Source organism: Theropithecus gelada, chromosome 4 (assembly GCF_003255815.1).
Source record: "Theropithecus gelada isolate Dixy chromosome 4, Tgel_1.0, whole genome shotgun sequence".
NCBI lineage: Eukaryota > Metazoa > Chordata > Mammalia > Primates > Cercopithecidae > Theropithecus > Theropithecus gelada.
The window spans coordinates 59942562-59969316 of NC_037671.1; the positions used below are offsets into that span (position 1 = coordinate 59942562).

The 26755-nt window shown below is 37.7% G+C and overlaps 1 pseudogene; it reads right to left on the reverse strand.

Annotated features, from left to right (window-relative positions):
* Positions 1-12668: 12668 nt before the first annotated feature.
* The window catches only part of LOC112622594, a 76997-nt pseudogene continuing 62910 nt past the window's right edge, over positions 12669-26755 (reverse strand).

The window sequence follows — 26755 nt, forward strand, 5'->3', positions numbered from 1 at the left end:
CATCTAAACATCTTGGTCTATTAAAGTAGCAGGAGAGATGGTTGAAACCAGACTATTAGGCTTTCTTGTGGAATTCCCAGCAGTAATTTATGGAACTTTGGGTAGTGCTGCTGTTTTTATCATTCCCCTGACACCAACCTACCCTGAGAAACATTTTTTTTCCACTGCCCTTAAGAAACTGTGAAGAGTTTTGAAGAGATAAGAAAAGACAGAGTATCTATTCTGTCTCTCTCTGGCCTCGCTGTTCCAAGAAACAGAATCTAGATTGCTAGATTCCTAGCAATCTCTTCCAGATCCATAGGATATTCTCAGTTGTCCTAAACTGGATGTTTTAGGCACTCTTGTATTGTGGTTAGGGCCTAGAATCCAGAGCCAGAGCTGCCTGTGTTTAAATCCTGGCTCCACACTTTGGGCAATTTGCTTAACTTTTTTGTGGCTCAATTTCTTTATCTACAGAATGGAAATAAAAGTTACTTCTGTTGTGAAGATTAAATGAGTCACTGTATGCTATGGGTTTACAGTAGTGCCTGGCATGTAGTAAGCTATCATTATTATATAATAATTATTATCATTATATCATTATATAAATTATATATTGTAACTATTATTATTATATAAATAACATCTTTCCAGGTTTATTGTTCTATTCCTGTTGGTTGAGGCTGAATGCTATTGTGGTTACAGTTTGTCAGCTTCTTTACTTTTGTCTTTTCACCATTTACTCCATTTTAGAAAACATCCGTTCAAATTTGAGGAGAAACAGTAAACTCTTTAATAATAAAAGCAGTTCATCAGGCAGGGAGAAATTTCCAAGCTATTTAGAGATGTTACTGTCTTTCTCTAGCTTTGGTGTGTTTTGTGTTTTCCTTTGGGCAGCAAACTCATTTTGAAATTGTAAAGAGTTGTGAAGCTCTGGTCTTGCATCAGAATGATTTTGGGTGCATCCAATTTGCAAGCTGAAAATCATCTTTCCAGAAACACAAAGCCGTGAGTTGGGGAAAAATAATCATTTCTCCAATTCAGTGTCAGTAAAGAATTTCCTGCAGCAGGAATGAAGGACAAGCTTAGAGGATACATCTGACAAGAAACTAAAAATGATCAGATTTTATTTATAATGAAATTCACAATGTATTAGACACCTCTGGGGCATCATTGTGTTCTCTGCATTAGTTTCTCATGTGTTCTGCTGTCCTTCATTAAGATGTCTCCTCTCTCTCTTTCTGGAGAATTAAACCAGAAATTTGAACTTCCAGGGCATATCAATAAGCCACCTGTTGTACAGATTCTTCATGTTGTTGTTGTGCGAGTGCAGACAGAAAAAAAAAAAAAAAGAAGAAAGAAATGCAACATTTGAAAAAATTGGGGTGCTGCAAATTGGGTCAAATACTTGCTTTTAAATTTTAATCTCTTAGAATACAAATCACTTATTTGACAAGTGTCCTAGATGGTTTATTAGAATACAGTAAGTGGGGTACAGATTGCCTGGACATTTTGCTGAAGAGAACAGCTTGCCTCTCTTGCCAAAAAAATCACTTTGGATACGGTCAGTATATCCCTAGAATATGTATTAGGAGGCAGCCTGTGTCCCTTGATAATGTACAGGAGAAATACTTAATGTCTGCTAAGAAATTCCAGTTTGGCATTTGTGTTTTGAAACAATGGTAAACTGGGGGTAGGAGGTGGGACCTTTTGTAGATCAAGAGCAGGTGGCCTACTTTTTGGGATACTCCAATGTTTAAAGACTATTAAAATAAAGGAATTGATTTTGAAAAAAACAAAACACAAGTGTTATTTCTATGAGTCTGATGAAATTCGAAAATGTGCTTGCTCTTATATTCACTTATTCCTTCCTAAGATTTAGGATGGAAACAGCAAAATGGAGATACAATCTTGCTGCTATTGAGTACAATTCTTGTGACCTTTTCACATCTCTATGATGAAATGCAGAAGGTGAGAGGAGTAAGTTTCATCTATTCTTGGATAACATTTAAAAAACTACCTCTTTTCCTCCATTTTCACAGCCAGATCCTAATCAACTTTCCTCTGGGCTCTGATAAAGTTACTGTGTCAGCCTCCTTGCCTGGCCCTTCTATTAGAGCTGAAAAAATAATTGCCCTCTCTTAAGGGTCGTTTTGGCCATGCTGTATCTCTTTATTTAACTGTTTCCTCTCAATTGCTTTTTTTTCCCCTTTTTTTTGGTCAGGAAGAAAACTTTCAAGCTTGTTTTTTTGAAGTTGAACACAGTAAATCGTGAAAAACAAAACAAGAGAAAACTCCAAACTTAACTTCATCATAATCCCTAAACTGTTCCTATTATTAGGGTGGATGTATATGTATGTGTATACATATGTTTGACCTATTTCTTGCAATAAAAATCTCCAAAACTTAGTGGCTTAAAATACAACTGCTTTCACATCTCTTATGACTTTGTGGCTTGATAATTTGAACAGATCTTGGCTGGGTGATTCTTCTACTCCACGTTGTGTTGACTGAGGTCACTTGGTAGTTTTTAACTGGTAGCTACCAGGGTCTAGAGATTTCAAGGCAGCTTTACTCACCTGCCTGGTATCTTGACCACAATGACCCTGCTGGGCCCTTTTCCCTCGCCAGATGAGCTGAAGGTCTCTCCATATGGTCTCTTCAGCTGGTAGTTAGAAGCTTTACACTCAGGCCTTGGGGCTCCAAGAGTGAGTTTCAAGAGATAGGAAGTGGAAGCTGCCAGTGTTTTAGGGGTGAGGAAGCGAGCATGATGTCACTTCTGCTGTATTTAATTCGTCAAAGCAGTTGCAGAGTCTGTCTAGTTTCTCAGACAGGAGTGTCAAAGGATTTATGTCCATCTTTAATTTTCTATAATTTACCCTTTGGTCACAAATGATTTATATTTCACTCATATGCAAAATACGCTTGTTCTAGATCACCAAAACCTCATCCCATTACATCGGGGATTGGCAAATTATGGTCTTCCACTTATTTTCATAAAGTTTTACAGGAACACAGACATGCCTTTTAATTTATATGTTGTCTATTGCTGCTTTCATGCTATAACAGTAGAGTTGAATAATTGTGACTAGAGGCCTTATGGCCTGCAAGTCTAAAATATTTACTATCTGGCCACCTCCTGCTATCAGCTCAAAGTCCAGGATCTCATCTTTTAAATTAAGGCAAGGTACAGATAAGGATCCTTAAGCACAGTTCAAGTACAGTTTCTTCCTATCTGAAGAACTGTAAACTGGAAAGACTAACCCCCACAATACACAATGGTAGCTCAGAGATAGGGGAACCCCAGTGGACACTCCATTTCAGAAAGAAATGGTAGGCACATAGCAGTCACTAGTCCCTAGCAATTCTAAAGTCTAATCAAGCATGTTTTGCCAGTTCCTTGATTATGGCCCTGTCCTGCTCCTTGGGAAGACTTTTCCATGGCTCGTGGCTCAATCCTCTGGGCTTTTGATTCTGCCAAAATTAACCTTCCTTTTCTATGTGACCTGTGTTTAGAGCTGAGTAGTTTTCTCAGCCTGCTTCCTGCCCATAGAAGGTTGGGATCCAGTGATGTCTTTTCATTCTGAACTGTTTCTGTCTCTTTCAGTTAAAGTGAATGAAATTGTTTTATAAACTTTATTAGTTTGTTAGGTATCATTTTATAATAAACTTCTTTAGACAAAAGCCAACCAATATTTCTTTATTAGATATGCCCTTCTCTACCTTTGCCAGCTGTGAACCTGCTATGGGATAATACCCTGATGATTCTGAAAAGCCCAGCTGCTTAACTGAGAAGGTCTATGAAGCATACCCCAGAAATTCTTAGAAATCCTACTGGGACTTAAATATTTCAGAATGGTCTTACAGCCATGCCTTGAGATCCTTAACTTGGAGTCATGCTTTACTGATGGCACTCGGGATTTGAGCTTTTCCTTGAAGCTATTTCATTGAGAATATTTTGCTGGGAGAGACTGGGAATGAGGAATAATTTTTACTTTCAAACTAAGCAAGTCCTAGCTTCTTCATGTTTTCTCTAAATTCTTCTGGAATACTGAATAGTTTCTTTTTAAACCTGTCAGTCTTCTCTAGTCTGTTGTCATAGGCATCTAGAAGCAAGTTGGCTCCTTCTACCTTCTGCAGGGCAATCTCCGCAGAAGAGATTCCTGAATTCATTAGGCATCCTTTCTATTTTCCACATGACCACAGGTGTCAGTGTTGCCAAACTTCCCACGACACTTTTTTTTTTACCCTCTTCAAACTCCCACCAACAAACTCCCTAGGCCCTTTGAGTTTCTTCTTGTTGCCCAGTCCCAGAACCAATGGCTCATAGTTTAGATTTTTTGTTTGGGCATCATTGCATTTCCAGGTACCAAATTCTTATGTATTTATTGCATAATTACTGACATCATTATCTTTTACCTACCCTCTCCTATAACTTGATATATTCTGTCTATTGCACACACACCAAATTAAACTACTCTTTCTTATTCTTTCTCTAGGTCTTTTGCTACAATGACTATGTGTTCTGAATATTCTGAAAGAGTGAAGATTTGTGTGTCAAGGAATCCCTAAGTCAAACATAATTGTTTACACCTAAATTATTTCCTAGGATTGCTTTCCTCAATCTCTTTTAATGCTGCAACTTGGCAGGAAAAAAAATTTGAAGGAGAAAAACCGAAGGAAATTAAATATAAGGACAGGAGAAAGGTCATAGGCAGCTACCTCTTTATTTTTGGTGGAGTTTAGGAGTTGAGGAAATAACTTAAGAAATGCTTGTTAGTTAAGTGTATCATGATAAATGGCCGTAGCATGGACTCTGGCCCTTTTTTCCTGTTTTTGCTTCTCCATTCTTGAATTCACTACACATCTTCAACCTAATAGAGTGGCAAAGCTGAGAGGTTGGCAGGTGAGTGTGGGCTGTGTATACAAACAACTAGTTGTTTCTGGGTTGCAAATACTGTTTTGTGTCAACTGGTTTTTGGTTAACTGTCTTAATTCACTACCACTATTTTCTCAGACCTATCAGGGCAGTTATTCTTGGGGAGGTAGCAGAATGGGAATGTTAGAGATGAAGGAAATGGAAGGAGAGAGAAAGGAAGCATACATATCAGAAAAAAATCACCTGGAAAGCTTATTTAAAATACACATACCTGGACTTCCCAGTAGGAATCATAAGAGAGGTGGGGGTTGTTTTCTAAGGGCTCTTCACAGCCTGATGGTATCTTCTTCAATAATTGGGCTTTTAATTCTATTTTATCAAACAATTCTGCTTGCTTTACAATTTTTTCATCTCATGGTTGGGCACTTGATTCATGGTCAGAATTTTATAGCAGAGAGCGCCGAACAAGTAAGTTCTACGTCTTTGTGGGCCTCATTTAGTGCCCATCCTTCCTACCTTACAGAGGAGTTTCAAATACTATAATGGATTGGAAGTACCTGAAAACTCTAAAGAGCCTTGAGCATCATTTCAAAGGGCCTTTGAAAGGCTTTCCTGTGGAAAAGGCTTTCCCGTGGAAGAAGCATTATCCATGTTGTCTGTGCTCCCACAGGTAGCACAATTTAAAATAACACGAAATAAGCTTCACTTTCAACTGCACACCCCAAGTGTGGGCAGCCAGCTACTCTGCATTTGAGAGTGACGCATTAAAACATCATGAAAGACTTCCAAGGGGGTATTCAAAATCCAGTCAGGCAACCATTAGCAACTCTTCCTCTTCAAAGGAATAGATGGGTTCACCTGGCGTCCTGAAGATGATTTTTTTTGGAGAGGACCGTTAGGGTGTTTTGACTGTCCCCAGTCATGTGTGGCAGGAATAAAGAAGGTACTTTTTTTCTCTTTGTAAGTTCAGGGAAAGAGGTTTTAGTGGACTGAACCACTGTTGAGAGCTAGACCTGCTTTTCTTAAAGTTGCCGTCTGGCTTATTCAAAAAATATATCTACGTGGCTGAAGACTGTGGTTATCTGGCTGTGACTGTGGTGAGAAAAGAGGTAGATACAGTGGCACTAACCTGCTCAGACACTGGGATCTTAATGCCATTTGACCAGACCATTGGTACTTGCTCCTTTAGAGTTAGTCTAGCTAAGGGTGCATGGTTATCTCCTCTGGGCTGGGTAAGGTCACACAGGAGGAGTTGTCTTGGATCTTGCCCCAGAGTGTCACATAAGAAGGAATCTGGGATGTTAAGGGAAGTACTTGCAAGAAATCCAACAATGGTGGGATGTCAAGGGGCTTGAAAGAAAGCCCAACTTTAAATTTCTGCTAAGACCAGACAGCATCAAACTTATATTGCCATGACAGTACCAATGAAAATGAAATCTTTCTTGATCTTTGCCTCCACTCTCTCTCTATCCTCAACCTGGAGGCAGCAGAGGTAGCCTAGTGAGTAACTGGGAGCAAAAGTGCCAGGTGGGGAAAAAGATATATATCTCATACAAGTATAAAGAAAAAAGTCATAGGGACTTTCCAAGTGTTTATAGGGGCATGAAAACAAAAGAATCAGCTCCTCAGAGCAAGCTTTAATGGCAGTGGCAGTAAAAATAAATTTATTTTCTGTTGCACTTTTGGGGTCTTAACTTGTTCAATGCAATGATTGTACAGATGCTTGTGTTAGAACCTAGGGGTGGAAGTTGCAGGCTTATTTCTAAGAAAACATTTGTAACCACAAGAATTGTTCAAAAAAAAGTTTTTCAATAGAAGAATTTTGTTTGACTTAATTATAAAAGTTGTGATAGCTACAAAATTAGGACTAAAAAATATGCTATATAATGTTTTTTTATTGTCCATGCTTATCAGTTCTTTTCTTCCCCCCCTCACCTTATTTTACAAGTTACTTTTGGCTGAAGCTGATATAAATTGCCACATTATTCCACACAATTTCCTGGCCTCACCTCGACAGATAACATATGGATTTAGCTACTAACGTATTTTTCTAGCTTTCAGAAATGTGGACAAAAGTTGGAAGCTGTATCTCATTTCAGAAAACCTACTACCTTGTTGAGGGAGAGATATCATCCACCGATAATGAGGAAATAATCTTTTCTCATGCTGTGGACCATATTTTAATTCCAAGAGCTTATCTGATTAATTCTCAACTAAAATATGTAGACAGTAGATATAAAGATATGAAAGAATTCTAATTGGCACAACTTTCCAGAATCAGTGTCAAGGTAACAGTCTAACTGCTCATCAGAAGCAGAAACTGATAACAAATTCTTTGAGAAATACCTTTCAGAGACTGGAGAAGTCTCTTATTTTGAAAAGTTCTTCTCTGCTGCTATTTTCAGACATTGAGTAATGCAAAAGGTTTTCTAGGTGAACTCAGCTGACTACTTGTAAAAAAGTCAATAGTAGAAAAGGAAATGTAGAAATCTTTTTTCTTTTCCTTTCCTTTTTCTTTTTTTGGGCCATTTGGAGTTTTCTAGGAATGGTTTGGGAGCTTTTCCTTTAATTACACCCAGGCTTTCTTCATAAAAATGAACACAAGATTGATCTATTCTCTAACTTTATAGTCTTTTACTTAAAAAACTCCAGCCTAGTAGATGCATTTTTAGGGCGTATGCCCGGTCACAGCCCTCTTTCCCTTAGAGCTGAACTGTCACTACCCACCCACATGGGCAGGCCTAACAACAGTACATACAACTCTTCCTCTGGGGCCATAGCCAATCAGACTAGAGGTAAACTTCTAAATATGATGAGTCAATTTAGTCTTGTTTCCAGGAATTTGAAGTTGAGATTCAGAAATTCTAGTTGATTTATTCAGTTGTCTTAGTTGAGTAACACAAATTTCTGAAGAGAGGAAGGAATTTTCTATTGTGGTGGTCATTTTGAGTCACATTGGTTTCAAAGAAAGAGAAATAGGAAGCCAACATGCTGGGTATATGCCCGAAGGAATAGAAATCATTCTACTAGAAAAACACATGCTGATAGACAAAGTGAGGCGACCACATAGATGGACAGAATGAGAGCAAGAGTGTGAAAGGGAGACCAGAAGAGCCATTGTCTTGATTTTGGATGGGTTTCCTCTGATGTTCCTAGACTTTGCTAATGCCATTGATAGGCCCTTGATTCCATGGCAAACCTCAGGGTCATCATAACATTTTGTCCCTTTTACTTGTCGTTTGTCCTTTTTGAATTAAGTGGGTTTTATTATTTCCAACCAAAAAACAAAAGTTAGTGGAATATTCACCCAATTGCAAAAGTAAATTTCGACAGCTCAACACACTCTTTGACTTCAATTGCTAGTGACTGATCACTTAGAAGGGTACTTGTAATGCCAACTCAGTAATCTCAAAGAACATACTGTTTGTATCCCCACATTTCCATGGTTGTTTGTCTTGAATCCTCTGTAGAGCACACTCACTTATTATGTATCATTGTAGGAAAACAGACTTTAAGAATACATCATCAACCAATATTTATGTCTGTCACTGGAACTAGGGGTCCTCTATACTATGTCTTCTCCTGTTATTACCACATGAGTCATAAAGAGCAAGATTCAAATCCTTCAGCCTTTCCTCAAATCCTCCAGGCTTTCCTCAGATGATGAAGTTCTGCTGATGTTAAAAATCAATGTAGACACCACACCTTCCTCTCTAGACTTCTTAGTTCCTTCTGTTGCAATTTACAATGTAGCCTTTTAATTTAATTGAATTTAATTTTTTGAAATATAATTTTAAGTTCCAGGATACATGTGCAGGACATGGAGGTTTGTTACATAGGTAAACATGTGCCATGGTGGTTTGCAATTATTAAAAAGTCAAAAAACAATAGATGCTGGCGGAGCTGTGGAGCAAGGGAATGCTTATACACTATTGGTGGGATGCACATTAGTTCAATGACTGTGGAAAGTACTTAGGAGATTTCTCAAATAACTTAAAACAGAGTTACCAATCAACCCAGTAATCCCATTACTGGGTATATATCCAAAGAAAAATAAATTGTTCTACCAAATGTCACATGCACTTGTATGTTAATCACAGCACTATTTGTGATAGCAAAGACATGCAAACAACTTAAGCGCCCATAAACAGACTGGATGAAGAAAATGTGGTACATATATACCATGGGATACTATACAGCCATAAAAAGAATGAAATCATGCCCTTTGCTGCAACATGGATGAAGCTGGAGGCCATTATCCTAAGTGAATCAATGCAGGAAGGGAAAACCAAACAGTGCATGTTTTCACGTGTAAGTGGAAACTAAACACTCGTGGACATAAAGACAGCAACAATACACATTGGGACTACTAGAAGGAGGAGGGAGGAAGGGGTGTATGTGTTGAAAAACTAACTATTGGGTACTACGCTCAGTACCTGGGTGATGGTATCAATTGTATACCAAGCTTCAGCATCATGCAAAATACCCAGGTAATAAACCTGCACATGTACCCCACGAACGTAAAATAAGTTGAAGTTATTAAATAAACACATGCATTTTTTTAAAAATGTAGTGTTTGTCTCTGAAAGCAATCTTATTAATCATACTCAGATTTTGCACTTATTTATTGCCTACTGGTTTCCTCCAAGATTAGGAGCTGTGTTTAGATTCATCCTATATAATTGAGAAATTTTTTCCTTTTCCATCTTTTCCTTGAATTTCTATCAGCTTTCATTCAATCGACCAATTATTATTGATCTCTCATCATGTTTTAGGCCATGTGCTAGTCTCTGGCTATACAGTGGTGAATAATGAAAAATACTTGCTTTTGCTTTTATTGGGGGAAATTGATATTAAGTATATAAATGAGCATAATAATAATTTGCATTGGTGATAAGAGTTCTGAAAGCAAGTGAAAATATGGAAGGCTACAGAGGAAACACAATTGCTAGAGGAGGTAGGGAAGGCTTCTCAGCAGAGGTGACATTTTGTCCATGATGGGACAGCTGAGGTAAAAAGCCAAAGAAGTCAGTCCCCAGACAGGGAAGTAAGGGTTTTGAGATCTTTAGGATTTGAAGTAAGGGTGAAGGGCAGTGAATTTTTTCTGTCAAACCCTGAGCTGGGAAAAATTTGGCATTTTGGAATATTTTAAGGGAAGCCAATGTGAAATCTGTTTATAACAAGTATTTTACAGTACCCCTTTTACTATCCTGAAGTGAAATTCGCATGTACTTACATTCATCATTTCAAAAAATAAAATAAAATCAATATAATGCCTTAACTGGAATACAATAAAGAAACAAAAGTCAATAAATATATTGCAAGTTAGTAAGAGTTTTAATGTGTGAATTCTTGACCACAAATATTCTAGAAGGTATAATGAAGTTGTTAGATGTTTGTAATCCAAACATCAAATCACTATGAATGAAATACAGCATAGTTAGGTTGCTTGGTAACTCACATTTCATGAGTTAGGTTGCTATTGATGACATGATATTCCTACATGAGGAACAAATATTTGGTAATTTTCTGAATAAAATGAAATCCACTTCCCTTGATTAACACAGAAGTCATTTATATTAAATCCTTGTAAAAGTTATTTCTTAAATATAAAAATATAATCACATTCAGGTAATAAGTTTGGAAGAAATGTTTTAACTTACATGAATATTGAGTGGGATATTCTAAAGTTGTGTGGAATGAAGGTAGTTTCTTCACCATGCTAGCTCAACCCATTAAATGTTAATAGTGACCTCCAGTCACTCTGATAAACAAGAATGTACTTCCCAGGGAATGTGCTACATCCTTAAGAGTCCCTGGAGTTAAGCCTTATGACTAATTGGAAGAGATACTCAAGGCAAGGCTGGAGAATGGGCAGGGCTGGGTCATCCAGAAAGTCTACAACCCAGCAGGCTGGTCAGAGTTGCGGGCCCCTCCTTCAAGGTCTCATGGGTCGTTGCATAAACTTTTAACTTTTTAGTCTTTTGGCTTTGTTTTATGACTATTTCTTATAAACAACATATTTTTTTTCTGAGTTGTTTTTAGACTTACTTTAAGAGACATTATCAACCCCTTGGGTCTCTAGGTTGCAAATCACTGTGTATAAACACAAACTGGAGCAGTGCCAATAAACAGAGGCTGCTCAAAATGTATTCGATAAGCAAATACAAATCAACTACTTTCTTTAATTTTCTTAAATCTTTTAGAAGTTATACATCCTGATTTTATTTTATATGTGGTTATTTGTAAATGTTCTTAAACCATTATTGATATTTTCTGTAATTATCAAAATTAAGAGTGAAATAGTTGATTTTGAAACCTCTTTATTCAAGAGGGCTTCTATTCTTCCCTTATTACTTGTCTTTGTTAATCAGATCTTGGGATTCAGATCTATTTTATAACTAAGACTTTGTTTCATTAAGAAACCTTTCTTTTTGACATTTACCTCTAGTTATATAACTAGATTTGCAATTATTTAGATATCTGATTTTAATTGGTCTCCATGTTCACTGCCTGTTCTTTTATGCTGACTTTTCTGTTCCTGAGTTGTTAATTGTATCTCTTCTTCTGTTTGTCTTCAAATAATTTTTTTCAAGAGGGTTACAAAGGTGGCATCTTTCTAGAGACCTTGTATTTGATCACCTTCGGTAAGAGGCCACTTGGATAAGTATTGAATTCTTGGGTTACAACCCTTGAATAATTAGCTCCTGAATAACTGAAAGTTGATTTGAATAACATAGCATTTTAAAGAACACCATTTCCAAGAACACTGTTATTTACACTGTTTCAAAATGTAAATTTTTCAAAATCGATTTTTGTTTCAGCTTTTGTATGTGGAGCAACTTATTTATTGCTAGATAAGAGATGCCCTATCCCATCTCTCCCTTAGAAGATCAGATACAACAGAGACATCAGAGGGTTTGGCAGTCATTTATTCTTTCATTTATTCAACCAAGAATACAAAGGTGTATGATTCACCTAACTTTTATTGAGCAGTTACATTTTTGCTTATAAACACTATTCAAAAGAAGAGAAGGTTATGATCCCTGACATTTAAGGAATTTACTATCTGGTTGGAGATAAGAAATCTATAAAAATTATAAAAATAGCTGGAGAGCCAATTTTAGGGCAGGATACACATAAGCCATGTCTGTAAAGCAATGAGATAGATGTTTCATGCTAGAAGTAAAAAACTAATATCTATACACACTTAATATACATCAAAGTCATAAAACTACTTATTTATTTACTTTTGCATTTAGTGTTTGCCCATCTCTGTTTAGGATATTGAATACCTATCTAAAAGTGATTAAAATTGAGTGAGGAACTCAAAGAGTTTATAGAACAGTGAGAAAGAATCAGTCATAAGAAAATGCATCTGGAGTAAAACTGGATAGTATAGACTCCCTGGAAAGGGCATATATTGATGCTACCTCAGTGTGTTATTTGAGTAGATACACAGTTAAACAGAAAGGATGTAAAACCTCAGACTGAAGGTAAAGTGTCACTATGTTTATGATTTTTTTCTTTTGTTGAGTACAGGGGACTTTATTGATGGTACATGACAAGGTGGGGCTCCCTAGGCTTCTCCCATTCTTCAGGGGTCTGGCATTGAAACGGTGTTGAAGGGAGAGTCTCAGCATGTCAGGGACAGAATGTGGCAGGGACTTGCTAGCAGCCGAGGGCCTCTTTTCCTGTTGTTTTCTCACTGGGGATGATGGTCTAGGACAGTGTGGCACGGACTTGCCTGCAGCTGAGGGCCTCTGTTTTCTTGTTGTGTTCCCACAGGAACTGATGGTCTAGGGGGCTCTTACTCCTTGGAGGCCATGTGTACCATAAAGTCTACCACCCTGTTGCTGTAGCCAAATTCATTGTCATACCAGAATATGAGCTTGACAGAGTGATCGTGCAGGATAATGCCAGCCCCAGGGTCAAAGATCGAAGGGTCAATGTCACTGTTAAAGTTGAAGGAGATAACTTGGTGCTCAGTGTAGCCCCACCATGCTTTTGAGGGGACCCTTCCATGCCTCCTTCATTACCTTCTTGGTGTTACCATATCTGGCAGGTTTCTTTAGATGGCAGGTCAGGTCCACAACCAACATATTGGCAGTGGGGACACAGAAGGCCATGCCAGTGAGCTTCTCATTCAGTGTGGGGATGACCTTGCCTTGGCAGCACTAATTAATTGCAGGGATGATGTTCTGTAGAGCTCCATAGCTGTCATCCCAGTTTCCAGAGGGGCTGTCTTCGTCTTCTGGGTGGCAGTGATGGCATGGACTGTGGTCATGAATCCCTCCATGATGCCAAAGTTGTCATGGATGACCTTGGCTGGGTGTGCTAAGCAGTAGGTGGAACAGGAAGCATTACTGATGATTGTGAGGTTGTTTTTGTTTTCCTCGTGATTCACACCCAACACAAACATGGGCCATCAGCAAAAGGGACGGAAATCATGACCTCTCTAAGTGAGCCCTAGGCTTTTCCAAGGTAGTGATGATGCTTGTGGATTCCACAACATAATCAGTATTGGTATCCCCCTGTTTGATTTGGATGGGATCTTTCTCCTGGAAGATAGTAATGGGATTGTCATTGATGACAAGCTTCCCATTCTCAGCCTTGATGGTGCGTGGAACTTGCCATGGGTGGAATCATACTGGAACATGTGGACCATGTAGTTGAGGTCAATGAAGAGGTCATTGATGGTGACAATAACCACTTTGCTAGAGTTAAAACTAGTCCTAGTGACCAGGCACCCAGTAAGGCCAAATCCATTTACTCTGGCCTTCACTTCAACCTTCGTGTCTCAGGGACATGGCTGGCACTGGACAAGATGTGACTGTCTGTAGAATGGGAGGAGCAGAAAGCCTCTATTTATGATTTTTATATAATTGCATCAGCACGGAAGAACTGTTGGTGCCTAGTATGCATCTTGCATATTTGGCATCTAAAACTATTGCTTGATTTAATTGCATTTCAATCTAAAACTTTGTGTTTTTTTGTAATATTAACATTTGGGGGGATTTCTGCTCAACTGCTCTTCATAGAATAGAACACAGAGATGGTAGAATTGATAAACTGTAAACTAATGTGGCTGAATCTTTTGTAATGGTTGATTTTGTGTCACAGGGTGCCCAGATAATTTGGTTAAACATTTTTTCTGTGTGTGTGTGTGAGAGTATTTCTGGATAAGATCAACATTTGAATTAGTAAACTGAGTATAGCCGATTGCCCTGCACAATGTCCCCAGGCCTCATCCAATCAGTTGAACACTGAATAAAAACAGAAGGCTGAGTAAGGAAGAATTTGCTCTCTCTGCTTGACTTCCTTTGAGTTGGGACATCAGTCTCCTCCTGCCTTTGGACTTGGACTGAGACTGAAACTTACACCATCAGCTCTCTTGCTTCTTGGGCCTCACACTTGGACTGGAGCTATACCATCAGCTCTCTCTGAGCCTGCTGACTCTCCTAGCTTGCAGATCTTAGGACTTGTCATCCCTCATACTGCATGAGCCAATTCTTTATAATAAATCTCTCTCTCTCCCCCACCCCCAACACACACACTAGTGGTTCTGTTCTCTGGACACATTTTGTATGGAGTCTAATACATATTTTGTATGGCATCTAATACACATTTTGGTATGGAGTCTAGAGGAACAGAATCTTAAGAATGAGCTTTCTGAATTGGTTCTGGGGTTTTGGAATTGGCTCTCTAATGTAATTGGATTTAGAGATGCTCATAACTCTATTTCCAGTAGTAAAAAGAGCATTGATAGTACATGTTGTGCTCTGGTGATAGTGATACACAAAATAGCACCATTTGATACTCTTAACCACTTATAGGAAGTAAAGATCTGAATGACTGTTTATGTGATACTTTCTAACATTTTTGGCAAACTAATGAGTGTAATGAGATTGGCTGGTTGCTCCTATTGTCACTAGACAGAGTGGGAAAAATAAAGGATGAGCTCAGGGATTTGAATATGATAAAGATCAGTGTCCTAGAGGCTGATGGGTGGATCGTAGGAACCAATTAGCCTGTTTACCTGAAAGGGTGCTTGTACCAGGTGTTAACAGACTGGGTGAGTAATTTGAGGGACTTGCTCCAATATTGGGAAAAATGAAAACATGAGGCCCACTTGGAAAGTTTTTAAGAGCAGAGATAAGCTTTGTTAATCTTTGAAAAAAATGCACATCCATGGGCTTGGTACCTTTTTACTGAGTAAAAGGGGCTTGGTACCATTTTACTGTGTTCAATAAAGGCTGGTTAAACTGGGCCACATTCTTGATGATGGAGCATTTCCCTTCCTGTTTAGGCTTTTCAATGGCAATAGAATTGTCTAGTAGCTGAAGAATGAGTGCTTAGGTGCAAATTCTGGCAAACTAATAAGGAAAGTTTATTGATATAAATTTGCCTTACTCCAGAATAAGTATTTTTTGGCTGGCAGTGTTTTTTTATTTTATAGTTGTCTCGACTACTAGCAATAAACTTAGGGCATATAAATTCTAACTTGGTTTTCACGGTAGGAGAGTATATGGCATGAGATCCCTCTCCTTCAATTTAAGTAGGATAATCATATTAACCAAATCATCAGGCTGTTATAAAATATATTTTAATAAAAATATCCCCATACCAAAGAATCCCTTTGGTGATTAACAAAAAGTTGGTATAATGAGGTTGTAATCTCCAGCTCAGTAGGAGGGAGGGAACTACAATGGGAAGTATTAAGATTCTTCAACCCCATCAGGGAACAATTACAATAATAATCATAATAACAATAGCAAAAAACCCAAGAGTACTTGCCATTTATATTACACTAGAGCCAGAAATTCTACACAGAGGGAGGGTGGCACCCTAGTTGGAAGGAGGTAGCGAGGCTAGGAGACACCTTGAGGTTGAATTGGTATAGCACTTTACCTTCGACTGAGAAGATGACAACTGTTAGGATCAAAGAATGGATATGGGCCGCGCGCGGTGGCTCACGCATGTAATCCCAGCACTTTGGGAGACCAAGATGGGCGGATCACCTGAGGTCAGGAGTTTGAGACCAGCCTGGCCAACATGGTGAAACGCCGTCTCTACTAAAAATACAAAAATTAGCTGGACATGTTTGCAGGCACCTGTACAGCTACTTGGGAGCCTGAGGCAAGAGAATCACTTGAACACGAGAGGTGGAGGTTGCAGTGAGCCAAGACTATGCCATTGCACACTTCAGCCTGGCCACAAGAGTGAAACTCTGTCTCAAAAAAAAAAAAAAAAAAAAAAAAAAAAAAAAAAAGAATGGGGATGGGGCAGGTGAGTGGAGGTGAGGAATCAGGATGGGGGTGACACATATCAGGCTGTCTCAATCTTGTGGGCTGAACTGTTCTAAGCCAAGCAGGCACCTCACTACCAAATGAAAGACCCAGTGATGATTTTAAATGCATTCAATCCAAGCCTGTGCCTTTGACAGTCAGTTTTCTCTAAGAACTTATCCCTAATGTTGACAGGATACCCAACTAATTATCTTTGGTCACTTAATTAATTAATTCTTACAAGAAGTTTAACACCTGAACCCTCTTCTCACTCCCCACAAACTACTTCTTTGTGGCTGATGCATGGTGCTTTGCCATTTCAGAACTTGAAATAGTTTATTCACATCAATATGCCTATTGCAGATATAATTCCTGTATAGTCTTTGTTCAAAGAAAATATTATTTGTTCTTTAATTTCTGTTATGTCATTCTCTCACAGGATGGTGCTAGCATATATAAGACTGAAACACCAAAGGCCTCCATGGAAGTTAATGAACTTCTGTGACTACACTTTATGTTATATAGGAAGTTGTTTGGTAGCAACTAGCACATATTTGGGTGACAAGGGGTTAATATGCTTCCATCTACATAAAAGTTCAAAGTTTGATTATTATGCATTGCATACCAGGGTGGATGACAGTAGTTTTGATTTTGTCAGGATAAATGTGTTCTCCCTGCTCCAACCATTATGCCAAGGATGGCCTTATTCTAGAACCTCCAAATTCCGTTTTGAACATTCCTAGTCATCATTCTTAAAATTGAAATATTTTCTACTAGTACATGAGCTCATGAGAGCTTTCATAGCTGTAATTAAAGATGCATAAAAGGCATGTAACACTTTCAACTCAAGTCACATGCTGGTCTGTTTTATCAACTATTCGCAAAAGTTCTCCTGATTGGTGATTAAAAGTGGATTAACAATTTGAGTTTCTTTCTTCAGGGTTATCAGATTCTTCAGCAGAGTATTTGAGCCATGCCTTGAGGCACATACTTCAAGTTGCTGCATCCAGTTTTAAACTCCAGATTGAGCTTTACATATTAAACGTGCACATTTGTTCTCACATTTTTGAGCTTTGCCAGGGGCGCCCTCTCTAATTAATCATCCCGCGGGCTTAGGAAACTTCTGCCCAGTCCTTTCTGATTTGTTAAAAGAAAGAGAGAAGGTTTTAGTCTGAAAAAGGCCTTATCTGATAAACATCACATTATATGGATTTTTACATTTAAGTACATTTTCTTTTTAAATCTGGTGGCTTTCCCAAACTAGAAAGATGGAGTGTTTGCATACATCCACCATTCACCAACATTAACAGAAAGAAAGCTTGATACAGTAAGGGAAAGAAACGGCTATTTAATAGTTCTTTTATTTTCCATTCAGATCACATACACATTAACCAAACGAGGCCTCACAGCATGGAATCTGATATCACAGCAATGTTTTCAGGAAGCAATAATTGAACACTCCTCATTAAAAAGGTTCATAAAAGAATCCTATTAAAACCAATACAAATAATAAACCTTGAAAATGCTGCTTTAAATTCCAAGAGGATGGCGAAGATCTGCGACAGTAACAGTCTTCCTATTCATAGAGTGATTTTGAAAATCTTGTGGGCTGAATTTTTCCAAGCCAAGCAGGCATCTCACTACCCAATGAAAGACCCAAGGACTATTTTAAATGCATTCAATCGAAGCCTGTGCCTTTCACAATCAGTTTTCTCCAAGAATTTATCCCTAATCTTGACAGGATACCCAACCGAAAGGCTAATTATTTTTAATCACTTAATTAATAGGTAATTCTTACAAAGAGCCCAACACCTGAACCCACTAAGTCCTCTTTGCATGGGCAAAATCCAGCTGGTTTGATGCACTAATTTCACTAAATGAAATTTGGACAAACTGTATGTTACTGCAAATAATGGTAAATGTATCCAATTCAAAAACAGTAATAAAAAAGTATTTTTTTTGTTCCCCTTTTAATCACAGAGGCGGCTGTGGTAGGCCCCAAATGCACAGGGCATATGGCTCACCTCACCACCCCAGATGGTGCTGCTGGCCCAGCCTCCCCAGCGTCCACCCTGGCAGGCTTTCCTCATTTCCTTGGCCCTCACCCCGTCTCCTCAGCCTTCCAGCTGCACTGCTATTGTATGCTGCTCTTTCTCGACAATCTCCTTGTGTTTTCTGTGATGTCTCAGGATGTTTTCTTCTTCTCAGGGGTTTTCCAAGCTTCTTCCACACTCAGGTGCTCAGACCTGTTTATGGTCTGGGTTGTGAAGGAGATCAAAATTCATATGGGCAGGCATTTGTGTATTAGCCAAGAGTTGCTAATGCATTACTTGATTATAAGTCTCAGAGAAATGGGATGAAAGATCTTAGATTTTTATACATTCTGGTTCACTGGTTTCTCAGTTCTTCTGATCTGAAAAGAATAAAGGACCCCTTTCAGCTAAGCACTTTCTGTTTTATTTCTTATAAAGCCATGTAGTGGCTGTTATTGCCAACACAGTAGTCATTTAATAAACCCCGAATGTAGCATTTCTTCTCATTCGTTTCAGTGAGTGCTGTTCTTTTCTGTGTTTATTTTTTATTTTTTTTCCATGCAATATTTCTTGCACCCTCTTATTATGCCTCAGTCTTTGGATTCTAGATCAGTGGTTCTCAAGCTTTGCCTGCATCAGAACACCTAAAGGGCTTTTACAATACTGATTGCTGGATCTCATTCCCAGAGTTTCTGATGTGGTAGGTCCAGGTGGGCCAGGGAATTTGCATTTCTAACATATTCTCAGGTGATTCTGCGGCTGCTGGTCCAGGGACAGCACTTTGGGAACCGCTGCTCTAGAGAGAAGAGAAACTAGAAGTTAAGTGTTTTAGCTTCAGGGTCAGTTGTAATCCCTGCTTCACTACCCTTCTAGCTGGGTAGTCTCTCAGCTGATAAAGCTCCCCCAAGTTCAGTTTCTTCACTCTTAAAATGAGTTTGTTAAAACAGCCTTAGCAGGATTGTTTAAAGGAAGAAATTAGATAATGTTTATTAAGCCTTTGAAAGAAAAGTGATCATGGTGGGTGTTTTGTTGTTATTACTTTTTATTTCTTCCTGAGGACTCAACTTTTAGGACTTCTAATTGAATCATAAAGGATCCTTCGAGCATCCAATTTGGTTAAGGAATTGTGTGTCTGTTTAGAAAATAAGAAAATGAAATCCTTTTGGGAGGATCTTGACCAGATAATGATTCTAAAATCTCATGCTCAACAATAGTCAACAGAATTTTGAGAGGAGGCACCTCTTTTGATTGGGGTTTTACCACAATCAAAACACAGTCACAAGAAATCAAAATATATTATAAAGTCACAAAAATCAAAATAGCATGGTATTGGCTTAGGAAAATGTAAATCAATTAAATGAGCAGAGTAAACAATTTTATATCACATTGAGAGACAGGACTAGCTGGATTTCCTAGGTCAACTAAGAATTCCTAAGCCTAGCTGGGGAAGGTGACCACATCTACTTTTAAACAGGGGGCTTCTAACTTAGTTCACACCCAACCAATCAGGTAGGAAAGAGGGCTCACTAAAATACTAATTAGGCTAAAAGCAGGAGGTAAAGAAATAGTCAAATCATATATCACCTGAGAGCACAGTGGGAGGGACAATGATCGGGATATAAACCCAGGCATTCCAGCAGGGAGGGGCAACCCCCTTTGGGTCCCCTCCCATTGTATGGGAGTTCTGTTTTCACTCTATTAAATCTTACAACTGCGCACTCTTCTGGTCTGTGTTACCCGCTCGAGCTGAGCTTTCGCTCACCGTCCACCACTGCTGTTTGCCCCAGTCGGCTGATTTCCACCCCTAGGGATCCAACAGGATGTCCATTGAGATCCTGATTCAGTGAGGCACCCATTGCCGCTCCCGATCCGGCTAAAGGCTTGCGGTTGCTCCTGCGTGGCCAAGTGCCCTGGTTTGTCCTAATGGAGCTGAACACTAGTCGCTGGATTTCATGGTTCTCTTCCATGACCCACAGCTTCTAATAGAGTTATAACACTCACTGCATGGCCCAAGGTTCCATTCCTTGGACTCCGTGAGGCCAAGAACTCCAGGTCAGAGAACAAAAGTTTGCCACCATCTTGGGAGCGGCCTGCCACCATCCCGGGAGCTCTAAGGACAAAGACCCGCCGGTAACAACATGCAGGCACACACACATACTCATATATATATATGTATATGAGTATATATAAATGTGTGTGTGTGTGTGTATGTGTGTGTGTATATATATATGAATATGATTTCAGGCTAGTGAGGGAAATACAGAGTGTTAATGATATTGGGGCAATTATTGATTTGAAAACAACTTTGATATTTGCCTTATATCACACAAAATCAACTTCTGGATTGGTTTTTAAAGCTTAAAAAAATCAAAAGAAAATATAGTGTAATATTTCTATTATATTGGGGAGTAAAAGGAAATAAAGGTAAAAATGTTAGATTTGAAGTGACAGAAATTTGAAATTTCTGTATGAAAAAGGTGTTTATTATGGATAAATTTGAAAGACAAAATAGATTGGAAGAAAATATTTCCATCAGGTTATGGAAAAGGATTAATACCTGGATAATAAAACTACCTTATCAAAGCAATAAAATACATACAATACAATAAAAATACAAGTAAAGCATATCAATAGTCAATTCAGAAGAAAAGGAAGAGGAAGAGGAAGAAGAAGAAATAATAATATTAATAGAAATGCCAGATAAAGATTGGTAAGATTTAGTACTGTTAAGGTTATGCAAACCCTGTCACTATCATTCAGTGTTCCTGGAAATGTAAATTTATCCAGCTTTTTGATGAGAAAACTAAATGTGCACATATCCTTTGAAACAGCCAGTCCACTTCTAGAAATATATGCAATAGAAAGATTTTTTATGTAGGCACAATAATATATTCACAGGAATTCCTGAGGCATTTCTGTTAATACTAAAAAATAACAAACAATCTAAGTGTGCATTAACAATTATGTTATGGTATATCCACACTATGGGATACACAGGTAAAAGGCAGGACTTGAAATTCCAGCAAAATGAAAATCAGATATCATGAGAGACCCTTTGCTAGATAAAATACCACTAACCATTGAGAGGCATAGTTGAACTTGGAAGAAAGTAGGACATTTTCACAGGGGCCAAAAAGAGGAATTAGAAAACCAGAATGTTCAGCAAGCCCAGAATGTTCTGAAGACATTTGTTTAGAGTGGAAATTGGAGATGGTGAATAGGTGACAAATTCTTGGGCCTGTCTGGGATGGGGAGCTGGAACTGAGGCTTCAGGATAAGTGATTCCTTATGGAAGATCTTCTGTGAAAGAGTGTGCTAAACATCTGCAACCGATAGCTAAGGAAGATGAAAAAGACACTTGTTTGTCTCAGACTGGCCCTGAGGGGGAAAAATTAAATATTTGTAAACTTCTTCACATTAATCAGAAAACCCTGATACTGTCCTACAGAAAAACGGGAAAAAGTACATGCAATTTTCAGAAGAGGAAACCTGAAGAGCCAATAGTATACAAAAGAGGCTTCAATCCCCTAGTGATTAGGAAATTGCAATGTAAAATAAAAATGAGATATCCATCAGATTGGCAAACCATTACAGGTCAGAGGATACCTCTTAGTAGAGTATCAGAACTTATGGTGGGAGAATACAAAGGAACAACTACCTTGCAAAATAATACGGCAATAACTAGAAAATTAAAGATACAATATCCTATGAATCATCAATCTATTTCTACATTAATACCTTAGAGAAACTCCTATACAAGCACACAATGATGTATTTACAAGAATAATAATAGCATTTGTAATAGCAAAAAATTATAAACAAACAAAGTAAAATAATGTATAAATTATGATATAGTCAAATAGTAGATGACATATTGCAGCGAAAATTAGGAAACTAGAGTGCCCAGATGATCCTTAAAACACAATATTGAGTGAAAAATTTAAGTTGTAGTGAAATACATACACTTTGATACTGGATAGGGATAAAGTTTCAAAATATGCAGAATAATACTGAATTCAGCTCAGAAGTATATACATTTCTATTTGTAGGAAAAAAATAGAAATGGATGGGCTTGATAGACACATTTAGAAAAATTATTATCTTGGGTGGGGCCATGGGAAGGTCAGGTTGTTGTGGGATACACAACGTGGAACAAAATTTAGTGACTAGTGATAGGTAAGAATATAATAAATGTTGACACATTTCAGAATCTTTTCAATCTTTCCAAATGACAATTATGTAGATTACATATCAATGTGGAGAAAAATTTTGATGCATTTAATGAAAACAATACAAACTAGAGGTATGTATATTATACTACATTAAAAAAAATGCAAGTGCATGTAGATGAAGGTTGAAAGGTATCTAGCAAAAATGGAAATAATTAGAGTAGTCTGATTAATAAAAATTATCCTTAATTTTGATATATTTTCAATTCTTAATATTTTTTTAGATTCAGTTAAGAATCAGAAAAAAACTTCCAAACACTATAACTATTAATCTGATAACTCAATCAAAATAGAAATAATCTGTCATTCAGAACTTTGACAGCTCAGAGCCACTAAAATATGCAAAAGGTCTGAAGGAGCTAACTGAAGCACCTGTAATTTTTGTTATGGATAAAGTATATATGGCAGTTTGTATTATTTAAGCAACTTTTATATCAATTTGAAATTTAAAAATAAAATGCTAAAATATTCATGTGGAAAGAGTAAATACAGAGTAAAGATTCTAAAAAATAGGAGCAGTGAGAATTATCAAAATGTATATTAAAACATAATTTAAAGCTTCTATCATCAGAAGAATATGATACTGGAGGCAAATAACTAGACTTGATGCTTGCTACTCAGTTGGGAACAATGGAATCAGGAGCTATACCCAACCATTTGGTGAGACTATGAGTCTCAAGGTGGTTCAAGTCAGGTGCTTCAGATCTTTCACATAGTTTAGTGGCTCTGAGCTGTAAAAGTTCTGAATGACAGTTTATTCCGATTTTGATTGAGTTATCAGATTAATACTTATAGTCTTTGGAGTTATTTTTATTTTATTCTTAGGTGAATCTAAAAAATGACTAAAAATCACTTGGCATTGACAAGCTACAGAAGCTCTGCCACAGCTCCCTAAGTCCTGGACATCCCACCACTGTCCTATCCCAAGTGGTCATTGCTTCAGGCTGCCCTTTCCACATGTAGTTCTCATTTGAATGCATCTAGTTGGCATGACCTGGGCCACATTACCCACTTACTAGGGAGAAGAAAGTGTGAGAAATTTAGTATTTATAAATCTACTTTGGGAGAGTGGGACATACAATATGTGAAACTACCAAGATATCGAGGAGATGTTTAAATTTGCTGGTCAATCAAGAATATAGATGGCCATTTAACTCCTGACTCAGGAAATGACTATTCTTCTAAAGGGTGTCCACAAAGGGACACCAAGGCTTGGACTGAAAGACGGCATAGAATTGAATGAAGAGAAAAGTCAAGAGAAACTAGACTAAGGGGGCTCAAACTTGAATGTGCATTGAAATCACCTAGAGGGTTTGTTGAAGCCAAGATTGTTTGGCCCCAGCTCCTTGTAGTTTCTGATGCAGGAGTCCTGGGGTGGGGCAGATGATTCTACAGTTCTCATAGAGTCCCAGGTACTCTTGATAATGACAATCCTAGGCTCACATCCTGAGAATCATTGAACTACTCAGACCATACATATTTCCTTCTGTAATAGCTGTTTTTCACAAATTCACAAATTCAAGTTTTCACAAGTTCAGTCTTAACGTCAGATTGAAAGTTGGTAGCAAAAGTACAGTATAAATTAGTAGTAATTTTATATTTTTTGAGCAAGTTTATGTAAATTGAAAAACAGAGCATACTGGCACATGAATAGATAGACCTTTGTAAATAACAGAAAGTTCAGGGCTGGGCACGGTGGCTCACACCTGTAATCCCAGAACTTTGGGAGGCAGAGGCAGGCGGATCATGAGATCAAGAGATTGAGACCATCCTGGCCAACATGGTGAAACCTTGTCTCTACTAAAAATACAAAAATTAGCTGGGCGTGGTGGTGCGTGCCTGTAATTCCAGCTACCCGGGAGGCTGAAGCAGGAGAATTGCTTGAACCAGGGAACCGGAGGTTGCAGTGAGCTGAGATTGCGCCACTGCACTCCAGCCTGGCAACAGAGCGAGACTCTGTCTCAAAAAAAAAAGGATAGAAAGTTCAGAAACAGAGACAGTATATATAGAAAACAGTATATATAGAAATTAAATATAGAAAGTAAATTTATATTAAATTTGTATATTAAATTACTGTGAACAGGATAGATAAAATGGTTTTGGAAAAACTGGATAATTTTGGAAAAAATAGAGTCCATATTCATAGTATGCAATTAAATAAACTCCAAATGGATCGTCAATTTTAATGAACTCATGACTTTGATTCTCTTTCCTAGCTCTGTCCACTGAAAGGGCCAAGATGCTGTGACACATTGCAAACAAGGTTATATTAGTTTCCAAATACTATTCCTGCCAAAAGGGCAGGACTCCCTGAAGTATTACATGATTCCAGGTCTTGTATTAGATTAGCATGAAACATCTTGTGCCAGAAAGCAAGGAATTGCTGAAAGAGTAACGGGAAGAGTCAAAAGAACATGGGAATGACCACCTGACTGGCTAAATTTGAGGCAATGTGAAAATAAAAAAAAAAACAGCAATAACACATTATAGAACATTGAATATCCAGAAAATAATGACAAGGGCCCTCAGACTGATCCAGATTGTAGGACATTTCCTAAGACAATTGATCTGAACTCTTCAAAAAATGTCAATATCGTGAAACACTGAAATGAACAAAAAGGCAAGACACTATTTAAGTTAAAGAGGAATAAAGAGACATAGAAACTAAATGGCATGTGTGAACCTTGATTGGATCTTGAATTACAAAACATGGCTATAAAGGATATCTTTGTAGATAATCAGGAAAATCTGAGTATGGACTGTGTATTAGAAAGTATCGTATCAATGTTAAATTTCTTGGGTATGATAATGGTATTGTGTTTATGTAAAATAATGTTCTGGAGATTTTCATGAGATGTAAGTAGTGGTGAGGTGTTATAATATCTTTAATTTACTTTCAAGTGGTTTTGTCATGAAGTGTACATGTCTGTGAGAGAGAGGGATACAAAGAGATAAAGCAATGTGAGAAGATGTTGACAACTGGTGGATCTAAGTGAAGGATTCTTTCAATTTCCTATAGCTTTGCAATTCTTCAAAATAAAAAGTAGACAATAAAAATAAATAATATTAAATAATTAAATTACCATTTATATGTAAATAATATTCATAGATCATGCAATTATGTCAAATTCTTTACAAATTAAGGCAAATGTAAGAAATAAATGTGCGAGTATATAAAATAATAAATGATGTAAGTAGAAACTGTCTCTTTACTTGGTAGATGAAGACACAGATCCTTGAATAAATTATCTCCCCTAAGGTCACATTCTAATACATATAAGATTCCATTTCTGTGAGCTTTATATGGCAACTGAACATCAAATATGGTTCTTTGAATACTTGAAATTTTCTTTCCAATCTGTTGGTTTGAGGAAGCTCATTGTATTACACCTTATCAAAGAGAACAGACCTTTTGAGGATTTTGTTTTTGTAGCTGCTATTTTTAACTCACATTTCAGTAGGGATTGAAATATCAGTAGGGATGCTTTCTGTTTCTTAACCCACTTCTTTATAGACTGGTTCTTAACCCATTTCTTCATAGGTAGTTGGAAGTCCATTAGATCTGTGGAATAAAGTAATAGAGATGCTGAAACGAACAATAAAGCCAGGATGTTAAAATAGATTCTAGTCAAAACTTAATATTTTGAAAATGTACACGGTCCTCTGTTCCTCTGAGTTAAGCAAAGGATTCACTTTCCAACCATGGATCGTCACGGATCATGATGTCATATATCATTATCGCTACCACCTGCCTGGACAAAGGAAACTGTGTGACACTACTGATTGTTCCAGCAGTGCAGTTGGAGTGCTGGCTCCATTTCTTGCTCTGCCTCTTACTGGCAGTGTGACTTGGAGCAAGTTACTTAGCTTCTCTAGCTTCAGTTTCTTCCGGGGAACCTGAATGGAAATAACAGTATCTAACTGATAGATTTGTTGAGAAGATTAAATGAGAATGGTCATAGCACAGGGCCTTGTATAGAGTAAATGTAGTGTTTTTTTATTAAGCTGTATATTATTAGATACTTCTCAAATGACTAGAAAAAAATTTAAATGGCTTCTGTTTTACAGATCTCTCTGAGCTTTCTATTTTCACATTTACATTTTATGATGACTTAACTAGAAATCGTTGCCCATTAAAACTAGAAACATTTTATTTTATTTTATTTCATTTCATTTCTTTATTTAGAGGTGGAGACTCACTCTGTCACCCAGGCTGGAGTGCAGTGGCGCAATCTTGGCTCACTGCAACCTCCACCTCCCTGGTTCAAGCAATTTCCCCTGCCTCAGCCTCCCAAGTAGCTGGGATTACAGGTGCACGCCACTGCGCCAGACTATTTTTTTTTTTTT